Genomic DNA, 11,733 nt, shown 5'->3' on the forward strand with positions numbered 1-11,733 from the left:
CCCTGAAAACACTCCAGTAGTTAGAAGCACCAGATGCTCTGGAAGTAAAGGAAAGATGGTTTTTAAAACAGCAGATTGGCTGAAAGTCTGTTTAAGAAGTTAGAATCTTAGATCCTTTCACTTACTTCATATATTCAGGTTACTATATCTTCTCTAACCCAGTGGATAATGGAGGTTTTAGTCTCTGGAGAGGATAAAATAGATGGCAAAATGCAGCATTCAGGAAACAGTTAAAGGATACTACTTTTAAAGTACATTTAGAGACCAAAAGGAGCCCTTGAAAATCAAAACTATGGTAAGAGCAACAGTAAACTCAATAGGCACGTTGGAAGGGAGTTGAGATCTCGTAGGAAGCAGGATCTCTCAAGGAAGAAAGGGAAGAAAGGAGGAAGGAAGGAAAGGAGGGGGAGAGGGAAAATAAAATTTAGCAAGTGCCTTAGTCTGTTTGAGCTGCTAATAACAAATGCCATAGACTGGAAGGCTTACAAGCAACAGAAATTTATTTCTCACAATTTTGGAGGCTACAAAGTCCAAGGTCAGGGCACCGGCCAATTCAGTGTGTACTGAGGCCTAGCATCCTGGTGCACAGCACACTCTTCTGCAACTGTAACCTCCCATGGGGAACCAGGGCACTCTGGTCTCTTCAGCCCCTTAGAAAGGCACCATTCCCATCCAAGAAAGCTCATGACCTAATCATCTCCCAAAGGCTCTACCTCCAAATACCATCACATCGGAGATCACATTGCAACATATGAATTTTGGGACAGACACCAATATTCAATCTATGGCAGAGTGTCAGTTTAGGGGGTTCAATATTCAAATAATGAGAATTCAGAAGAATAGAAGAATATGGAAGGGAGGAAATCATCGGAAATACTTCAAATATTTTACCAACAGAAGAATAAAAATTTCCAAATTGTAAGATCTGAGTGCCAAGACAATGGACTCAAAATAGATCCACACCAGGAGAAGACACATTATTTTCCAATTCAAAAAAAAAAGAAAAAAGAAAAAGAAAAAGAAAAGAAAAGAAAGAAAGAAAAGTAAAATCAAAAGTTTCTAAATTTGGAGATAGATGGGTGAGAGTGAAGGATTACTTAAAAGAAAAAAAAAATGAATGGCTTTGGTAGCCTGTCATCAACATGGTTGACAGCTGAAGAGAATATAACAACTGCTTCAAAATCCTGAGCAAAAATTATTTTCAATACAACCCTCAGACAAAACCAATTCAAGACAAAGGTGGAGATGTTGTTAGATAAACAAAATCCTCACAATTTGCCTCCTGAACACACTTTCTCAGTGCTGGACACTGCAAAAAGATCCGGCAACAAGCCAAAGGTGGCAAGAATCTTCAGGAAGACCCCAAAAGGAGATCCCAGGGGGAATGGCTTGCAGGGACCGAGAAGCACCCCGCCCAGATCGAAGGCCATCAGACCTTGGTGGCATTTTCTCCAAAAATACTAAAAATAGAACACCTGTTGTGCCTAAAAGTATTGGTGGAGGATTTATATTATTTGGCAAAAACTTGAGGCGGAAGTGTAATGTGGATATGGAAAATCAAAAAAATAAACAGAAAAGACGATTTTCATTCCAGAGATGATGTATGTTACAAGACAAGAATCACAGTACACTGCCTGCCTGTTTACATGGTCATAGCACTGTAAATTCTTAAGAGTGATTAAGACAAAATCATAAAAAAAAAAGACAAAATCATAACACGGCCCTCCTGGGAAGACGGGAGGGAGGAAAGTTTACGTGTGGTGGGCAAAGATGTAGGTAAAGTATAGTCAAGTTTGCCATTAGGGGAAGTCGACAGATAGGGAAGGATCAAGAAGTATCACGTCCAAGCACGGCACTTAGAGGTCTGACTACCAAGAGGCAGCCACTGGATGAGTGTCGGCTGCCTCTGGAGGAGGAAGAGGTGCAGGGGACGGACGGCAAGAGGCTGCTGCGTGTCTTGCAAAGAGCTTTATAAAGCGTTTGCTCTCTTTGGGTACACTTGAGGGGAAAAAATACACGTAAAAGTTCAAAGAAAGCCCCTGCTTATAGGAAGGGAAGTTGTCATGTCCCCGTGTAGACGTCCACACGGCTGTGCAGCTGCTCGCCTGGGTTGGCCACAGTGAGGACGAGGCCGGCGGGGGCAGCGCGGCCCTGGCACGGAGGGACACCAGGGTGGCCCCGTGCGCTCGTCGTCTAGCTCTCCCAACAAATCACAAGTTTAGTGCTTTGAGACAGACTTACATTGTGATTTAGGATTTTATAGTTCCGTGGGTCAGAATTCTGACACGGGTGTCTCTGGCCTAACGTCAAGGTGTCAGTAGGCACGAATCTATTCTCTCCTGAAGGCTCTGGGAGAGAACCCTTTCCTCTGCCTTTTCCAGCTTCTAGAAGCTATTCACACTCCCTGGCTATAACCTTCTCTTCCTGGGTTCGTAGCTAGTGACAGCAGGTAAGGCCTCACATCGCACCACCCTCACGGAGCCGTGGGCCGCACTCCTCCGCTCTTCGGGACCCCTGTGGTTACATCGGACCTTGACTCTAGGTCAGCATAATCTCCCCTTCCGGGTCCCTTGGGATGAGCAACCTTACTGGTGTCTGCAACCTCGATTTCCCTTTGTCATATAACATGACATATTCATAGATTCCAGGGATTCGGGTGTGGAAATCCTCGGAGAACCAGCCATTCTTAGCACCATGTGACACCGAGGGACGGCTCGGACAACGCAGAGGTGGACGGACTTCAGCTGTCTTGCTGGTATCACCTCCCAGAGATTCCCGCTGATGGACCGTAAGGTAACCAGGCACCGAGGTGGACCAGTGGTCGTGGGCTTTAAGGGGGCAGAGAGGAGGCGACCCTAGGTCATTTCTTTCTTTCTTTTTCTTTCCTTCTTCCCTTTCTTTCCTCCTTCTTTCCTTCTTCCCTTTCTTTTTCTTTCCTTCTTCTCTTTATTTCTTTCTTTTTCTTTCCTCCTTCTCTTTCTTTCTTTCCTCCCTTTCTTTCCTTCTTCCCGTTCTTCCCTTCTTCCCTTTCTTTCCTTCTTCCCTTTCTTTCTTTCTTTCTTTCTTTCTTTCTTTCTTTCTTCCTTTTCTTTCTTTCTTTCTTTCTTTCTTTCTTTCTTTCTTTTCTTTCTTCTTTCTTATTTCCCTTTCCTTCTTTCTTTCCTTCTTTCTCCACCTCAGACTGGTGATCTGCCAAGGTCATAACAAGGTCTGAGGGAGGCACATGTCACACGGCAGCCTGAACGCCCAAGCATCACGCGTATGAATGACAAAAGCATCTATCCTTGGGCATTTCTTCCATTACTCAATGTGCTTGATCAACCTTCAAACCTAAGTTTGTCAGATACACGTGTACAAAGAGGTGCAGGCCTAGACGCGACGAGGCCCCAGAGAGTGACCTACACAGCGACCAGGGAGCGCGTCCGTTCGGTCCGACCCACTGGTCCTGGCCCATAAGGTGGTGCCCTCCTGTGACTCACAACTCAAGGCCCGTCTATGGAGAGAGCACACGGCTGAAACCAGAGAAATGCAGCTCTTCATCCCAGTTCCGCCACCACAACCTCTTGGATTCTGAGTAACAGGAAACTCTCGCAGCCTCGGAAAACCCCTGCAAAATAAGGGAAGGATGCGTCTCCTTTGTGGGGTCTGAGAACGCCCCAAGCCACTGAGGCAAGAGAGTCAGCATAGGGCGAGCGGTCGAGAGGATAACTATTACTGTCATTACCTGCTTTCTGATAAGATTCTGGAAGTTTACCAGGTGCCAGCGGCCTCAGGGAAGAAAAGAAAGTTCCAGATGATATCCCCGGTTCTCTGCTTTAATGTCTCCTTTTGCTCAACTCCCCTGTAGTCATTTCCCAAATCTTTGCAGGGATTAGTTTCAAATACTAGGTAACCGACGGGACCACAAGCCAGTCGGGCAGTCCCCCCTTACCCGTGGGGATAGGCCCAAGGCTCCTACTGGGCCTGGAGATGGCTGAACCCTGCACACACAACGCTCTTCTCTACACACACAGACCTATGATAGAGTTTATCACGAGAGCGAAACAACAGTAAGTAATAATAAAATAGGACAATTATAACGACAGGCTGCAATGAGAGTCATGTGAATACGGTCTCACTCTCTTACCATAGCTTGTCGTGCTGTGCTCCCCTCCCCTTCTCGTGATGACGTGAGATGATGAGATGCCTCTGCAAGACTAAGCGAGGCAATGACGCGGCCCAGGACCTAACGTCAGGGGTCACCTCCGTGGTTGGTGATGGGAGCTGACAGTGCAGAGACAGAGACCGCCCATGAGGGGGGCAGCGTACTCATCTCGGGCCAGTGGGAGTCTTCTTGGGCAGCCAGCACATCAGAAGTCCCGGGTGGGCATTTATGTGTCGCATCACACATTGTCCCTATCACTGACATGTGACTTGGGACCTGTAAAGTGTAGCATGTACCAGGAGGGCAGAGTAGGGACGTGTTTCCGACCGTAAGGCCCCTGTCTGAGGTCTGTCTTCAGGGAGAGGCCCTGCCGAGTCATAATGAAGCACACGGCTTCACGCCCAAGCTCTGCCACCTGCAATCTATGTGATCGGACGCATAATCTTGCCTCGGTTTTTGTTGTTTCTTTTTTATGAGATTGGGAAGATGGCAATGTCACACACATCATTTGCTGGAGGATTAAACAGGCCTCCACCTTCTAGCACCCTCTAGAGCAACACTTGCCACCTAATAGGTGTGTGTGCGGCTCTCATCGCTACCGTGGTAAAAGGAGATCCAGCAGAGGCGTGATCCTAGTTTCTGGGGACCCCGATTTATGTGCATACCCGCTTCTCAACTGCACCGCATCCGCTTGAGTTGTATCCTTTCCTATGAGAGTAATGAGGGGAGGCTCTGGGGCCACGGGCCTCCTCAGCTGCTCTGCCTTCCTTAAGGAACAGAAGAAGCTGTCTAGAAATAACCTAAGGAAACGTGGATGGTTATCAGGAACAGCCAACGGCAAAACGTCAGGGTTTTGCAACAGCCCAGAAATACAGATTGTCCTTCACTCCCCAAACTTGAAATAACTGAAGGCCAAATACTGCTACTGGAAACATCGGGGGAAATTTGAAGTTCCGCGGCCTGGCCAGTCTTTGGCCTGAATGGAAGCGGTCGAGGAGGAGTTCATTGTGCAGGAGGAGGAGAGGACAAGGTCACACCAGGCCAGGAATGCACTGGACGTGTTCTAAGCCTTCCAGGCATGCTGTCAGTTGAGGAACAAAACTACCTCGTAAGTTCTAGGTCAAGGCCAATAGTCTAAGTCCGTTAATAAGGGGAAGAAGATGGCTCCTTAGTCTGAAGATCTAGGTTGGCGACCAGGAACTGACAAGAGGACTCCAGGAGCTCTCTGGAAACTTGTTAGAAGCAGGCGAGAGACCATGAGAGACTCCTAACTCTGGGAAACGAACTAGGGGTGGTGGAAAGGGAGGTGGGCGGGAGGTTGGGGTGACTGGGTGATGGGCACTGAGGGGGGCACTTGATGGGATGAGCACTGGGTGTTATGCTATATCTTGGCAAATTGAACACCAACAAAAAATAAATTTATATTAAAAAAAAAGAAGCAGGCGAGAGAAGTAGCTGCTAGAACTGGCCGGAGAGCTGCCCTTTTTCCATGAATTAGTTCATATATTTAAACATGTATTAATCACTGAATATATGCCAGGCCCACTGATTATGTGAAGAAATCATGATAGAAACAGAATGGGATTTAAGAGTGAGTTTGGAACTTGGTGACTGATTACATTGGAGGGGTAAGGAAGACTTCTCGGGTTTTGTAGGTTCTAGAAAATACCACCTGGGGAGGAATGATGAGTTTTTACTTTCGGGTGCACTGTACTTGCAAGGCTATTAGAGTGTGATTTTTTACCTTTTAAAGACCACTGTAAATGGAGTCAGGAAGGCAGAAGCCTAATGCTAGTGCTTTGAGAGAAACCGAAAAGTAAGGAAATGAAGATGATGGTTATGGTCTATTCTTACAAGAAAATCAAGAAAGAAGACACACCTGGTACTACAATTATATAGTGAGATATGTGGTCAAGAGAAGTTTGTGTTTTGGGTTTTTTTTTTTACTGGAAAAAAATATTTTAATAGTTTGGTGAGAAGAATAAATTGGGAGAGAGCAATCCAAAGAAATGATGGATCATCGGCTCCAGAAAAGCTTAGGGTTCAGATCAAGTTTGGCAAGAGAAGGTAAATCTCATTATTTGGTATTAGCAGAAAGCAGAATTTCTTTCTACGAGGGAAGGGAAGAGATTTGTGCTGGGTCCCTAAAATCAATCAATGGAGGGCAGTTATACAGAGATCATAGTTTGGCTAAAAATAAAGATGAACAAAGTGTTTTTTAACGTCAAAAGCACAACGGATCATTTTGAGTTGTTTTACATTATTTTTGGCTGGAGATAGGCAGGAAACAGCTAAATGGCCAGTTATCAGAAATGTTTATGCATTTGAAATATAGCAGCTCATTTGAATGACCGAGTCCAGGGCTGATTTTCTGATTTGCAGGACTTGTTTTACACGTTTGCTTTCTACTCCAACATCATCTTGGACATTTTTCAAAGACCTAGAGAGCAGACAAATATTGATTTTAAATTAAGCTGGTTGGAAGACTCGAAATCCCGAGCTTGTCTCTGGTAGAAGAGGGAGAAATGTGTTTTCACCTTTAAACGGCAATGAAGTGAAAGTAGCATTTGGGTTTACTAAACCTAAATATGGCCCTGTGGGTCTTTGTAACGCAATACGAATTTGAGGACACGTTCCCTTGGAACGTATCTGAGTGACGGAGTCACTCCCATCCTGTTGTTGGGGTAGAAGAAAAATATGATTGTTCTGTGTCATAACAGAGATGGTTGTGAGGTAGGGAGAAGGGAGCCAGATTTGTAGATGTTGAAATATCAGTCATTACCTTACGACCAGCACGATGTAGAAGAGGCATCACCTCTACTAAGGGATGTAATTCTTGGGGCCCCCGGGGCTCAGTCAGTTAAACATCTGCCTTCAGCTCAGGTCATGATCTCGGGGTCCTGGATCGAGTCCTGCGTTAGGCTCCCTGCTCAGCGTCTTTCTCCGAGAACCCGAGTCTACTTTCTCTCCCTTGGCCTCCTCCACATTGCTCGTGCTCTATCTTTGTCTCTTTCTCTCAAATAAATAAATAAAATCTTGAAAACAAAATAAAATACAATTCTCTTGGTGCACCCAGCAATTATCTTAACATAACCAACAATTAGGCATGTAGCACATTTCTGACTTAGATTTCAGCAATATTCATCCACAAATAGTTTTCAAATGTATGGTTATGCTTTGACCATTATTTTCATTTTAAAATAGTTTAAAATAAACTATTTAATAGTTTGAATAGTTTAACCTTGTTTAATTTATTAAAATAATTTAATAATTTAACATTATTTAATTTAATAATTCAATAAACTAATAGTTCAAATAGTTTAATAGTTTAGTTTTAAATAGTTAAAAACTATTTTAAAATAGTTTAAAATGAAAAAAAATAAAATAGTTTAAAATGAAAATATGTAAAATATGAAAAAAAGATTATTCTACTAATATGCAGAGGAAGAATTATCCTGAATCTGGTACTATGCTAAATATTCCCGACATGGACAAAAAAAAAAAAAAAGATTCCTGCCTTTTTGTATTTTTTTTCTTTTTGTATTTTTTAAGACAATTTTAATCACTGAATTATATATCTTGCATACAGTACAACTAAATTCTTTTAGAGTTGAACATACCAAGACACTAAAAGGCAAAATATGTGATATGCCATGGTTTTCTCTTAACCACAGTTATGCTTCTTTCAAATGCACTCCGAACACCACATCACACTCCGCCCTGGACTTACCATTGAGTAACCTCCCACCAGTTTTATGTCCAGGAAAAGACAGTAACAGGCCATCTCTGACTAAACTCCTGAGGGTCCTTGGGCAGGTAGGACACAACTGCTTTTCAGGCAGAAAGTTACTAGCTGGACAAATCCAAATGAAAGGGTTAACTATGTTGTAGAAAGTAAAATTATTCTCAACTCTTTTTTTTTATTTTTAATTTATTTATTTATGATAGTCACAGAGAGAGAGAGGCAGAGACACAGGCAGAGGGAGAAGCAGGCCCCATGCACTGGGAGCCCGACGTGGGATTCGATCCCGGGTCTCCAGGATCGCATCCCTGGGCCAAAGGCAGGCGCCAAACCGCTGCGCCACCCAGGGATCCCTTCTCAACTCTTTTCAGAGATTTCACTACAAGTTGCCGTACGTCGATGCCATTGTGTCAATCAGAGTGAACAAAATTTGTCAGAGTACCAAACACGAGACAAATCTATCCTCACAGTCTAAAATACAGGGTTTCAAGTCACACGATCTGCGTCTTGCAAACATCTTATAATTCCAACAGCTGTCTTTTGCTTTTAAATAGGTAATGATTACTTTCACAAACTGTAAATATTTAAGCAATCCAACCTAATGACGTCTACTCAAATGTATTTGTCAAAGACAATGGATAAAAATGAGCAATAATGTATGTGAGCCAAACAGGAACAGCTTGTTACTGCCATAGCAGAAGAAGTAGAGACGTTTTACTTCCCCTTTAATTCCATTTTTTTTTTTTATTTAGTGAGGGCACAATATTTTGTAGTCTCCTAGCCCTAATTTGAATTTATGAGCTAAGCAGATTCTGCAGAGAAAATACTCTCCTTCCTCCATCTGCCCCTAACTTTATTTGTATCAGAGATACTTTGGAAGTGATTTGTGGAGTAAGGAAACTAATGGGAAACCACAGACATCTCACAACCACAAATGCTTAGCTCTCGCATCAGACAACACCCAGACACAAAGTGAGTTGGTCCGCTTCAGCAAATAAAAATGCAGGACACGGAGTTGAGTTTGAATTGCAGATAATTTTTTTTAATATAACTGTGTTCCAAACATTGCATGGAGTGCACTAAAATACTACTTTGTGCTAAAAAAAAAAAATCACTCATTATACAAAAAAAAAATTCAGTAAATTTAGTGCATCATACTGCACTAAAATTATTTTATACTAAAAAATTATTCACCGTTTATCTGAAGTTCTGATTTCACGGGGCATCCTGCATTTTATCTGGCATCCTCTTCCAGGACATTTTGTAATAGCAAGGTCTTTCCCTCCTACTAGCTGGTGCGTTCCCTTGTTCCCTTACCGTTGGGGCGGAGTAATTCATATTTGAACAGGCAGCCCCTACAGCACTGTCTGACATATAATAGATACATAATAAAAATATATCAATATATCGAATGAATGAATGAATGAATGAATGAATGGAAAGGATGACTTTTAAAGAGCTAATATACATAGAAATATTTACTTTATTGCTTATTTTTGTTGGTGTAGCTCAACAAAATAACTGTGACTGGTACTGTCAAAGAGTGAAGCTAGAGGTTCAGCACCACCAGGGTTACCCCTTTGGCCGACTGGTACCAGAAGCAGCACATCTGTTACTCTCTTTCCAGTTCCAGCGGTGGCTCTGCCGTCAATGGAAATGGGCACAACCTTCTTGTGCGTGCGACCTCTGGATGCCCAGTCGCAACTTAGGTTACGCCTGAGGAAACCATGGCTCTGGCTGAAAACCGAGATGGAGACCCGTTGGAAGATGCACATCTTTATACAAATATTGGGGGATTAGGGAGTGTATGGTGAAAACTGAAGCGCTCAACAAGTCTCTGGTAACTTGGACACAAGTCACTGTAAAATCCCAGATGAGACCCCCCAAAAAAAGCAAGATGTCTATTGATCGTATCCTGTCTTATTATTGTTTGGCGGGGGCCGGGTAGAAAGTATTGTTCCAGGAATGTGCAGAATTCCGTACAAACTCTCAGGACTGAAAAGTGATTGGCACATAACGTAATTAAACTTTAGCAAAACACACACACAAAATATAAAATATTTATATTATTAAAAATAATAAAAATATCTATAAATATTCATAAAAAATAAATAAAAATAAATTAAAAATAAAAAAATTTATATTTTTAAAAATATAAATATACCAAAAACTCATAGAATATAGATCTCTTTCTATTTTTATCTATTGATAGGTGGACAAATAGGTAGATAAAAAGATACATAAGTTTAGACTCAAATGAAACCATGTGGTTTTACAGGTTTATACCTTTAACTCACAATGTCTAATGTGTATTGACGATGATGTGTGATAACACGTCTCAGATATGGTCATGACCCCCCATAAAATCGTGAAATGTGAGATACGGCATGTCTATTGGTCCCTGCCCTTCTGACACCTTCTCTTCTCCCACACCTGGACTGCTGCAATGACCTGGTTTTCTAAGGACCTGAACCTCCAGAGCTGTGCCCCAGGACTATCAGATCCACGCTGGCTGGTCCTCTGGGTCCATTTTCCATTGCTGTCACTCAGTTGCATAGAATTAGTTGCCATTCCTCTCCCTGTACAAAGCTTAACAGCAACCTGACTACTCCGCAACACGACTTTTGTGCCTCCCCAGGTACGTAGCTATCTCTTTAAATATGAGAACAGAATTAACAGAAACCACAGGACCTCCCTGCCCTTTCTACCTGGGTAACCACGACCTCAGCGGTGCCTTTGCTATGCCATCTAACTCAAAAGAGTGACTAGTGATGTGACTTTTTTTACCAAGTAAGGGGAGACAGGATATTTGTTATTTGTTACTGTTGGATTCTTCTGGCAGGCTGCTGGTGTGGACTTGACCACTGAGACCTCCTGAACCACCATACGTGCCCTGGAGCAAACCTAACCTCCAAACAGCTGAAGTTCTTGGAAGTTTCTTCTGTGGTTCTTTCTCGCTTACTATTGCAGGTACAAGCTCCTCCACTAGGAAATCAGTGTTTCCCCTAGACTGACTCCACTAAATCTACTCAAGTTTAATTCACATTGTTTTTATAGCACATGACATCTGCTTTTCATTTCCATCTCCACTTCCTCGCACATCAATTTTTTCCTGGCTAGTCCTCCTCGATTAACGACTCACCTCTGGGAAACCTCCTCTGCCGACTCCAGCCCGTGCTAAACACCCTCGAAGCTCTAAGTGCGTTTCTGGTTTATATCTACGCTTCCTGCGGATGCTGGCAAAAATGTTCCCCCAGGGTGGAAACTCTCATGAGCCATCAGCACTGTCCGTTGCAACCCTTCCAAAAGCTACAGCATCTCTGTACTCATTCGTGGGAAAAAATAAGATCAAGATCAATTCCCGAACATGTTCGCGCAGTCCTGAATACACATTCCAGGTAGATTTGAGATTTGTGATTACAGGACTGTAATCAATTCCCGAAGCAACAGCAGGTTGCGTCAGTAGCTCTGCACGTGTCAAACGAGTGTTCGGAGGCCGTGTGTGTTAGCGAGAACTGATGGTAATCGTCAAAATACATTCAGAACCCAATTTTGAATGCGAAAAGCTTTCTTTAAATATTTAGGCTGAAATGCCATTTTAGAACCAAGAGCAGGACACGGGAATACACACAGTACAGGTCACCTGCATCAACTGGTTCCTAAGGATAAAGGGGATGATTCCAGAACTTGACTTCCCTGCTCCAACTGGGTGTCACCTAAGTAGAAAAAATGTACTTTTGCCTAAAGAATGTGTAAGTGGAAATCTTGGAAGAGAGCACGCGGGTTTTCAGGGCTCTGTGCAGTCAGGGTCTTGGAGGATACCAGGTGCCTTCTCTTCTCATTTAGG

At 43.1% G+C, this 11,733-nt stretch overlaps 1 non-coding gene across 1 annotated transcript; it reads right to left on the bottom strand.

The window, feature by feature from the left end:
- Positions 1-3,174: 3,174 nt before the first annotated feature.
- On the bottom strand, positions 3,175-3,278 carry LOC129503007 (small nucleolar RNA U13). The gene has a single exon (XR_008663097.1). It is a non-coding gene; the product is annotated as a small nucleolar RNA U13 (small nucleolar RNA).
- Between the last annotated feature and the right edge of the window lie 8,455 nt (positions 3,279-11,733).

The sequence above is a fragment of the Nyctereutes procyonoides genome, unplaced genomic scaffold (assembly GCF_905146905.1).
Source record: "Nyctereutes procyonoides isolate TBG_1078 unplaced genomic scaffold, NYPRO_anot_genome, whole genome shotgun sequence".
Lineage (NCBI taxonomy): Eukaryota > Metazoa > Chordata > Mammalia > Carnivora > Canidae > Nyctereutes > Nyctereutes procyonoides.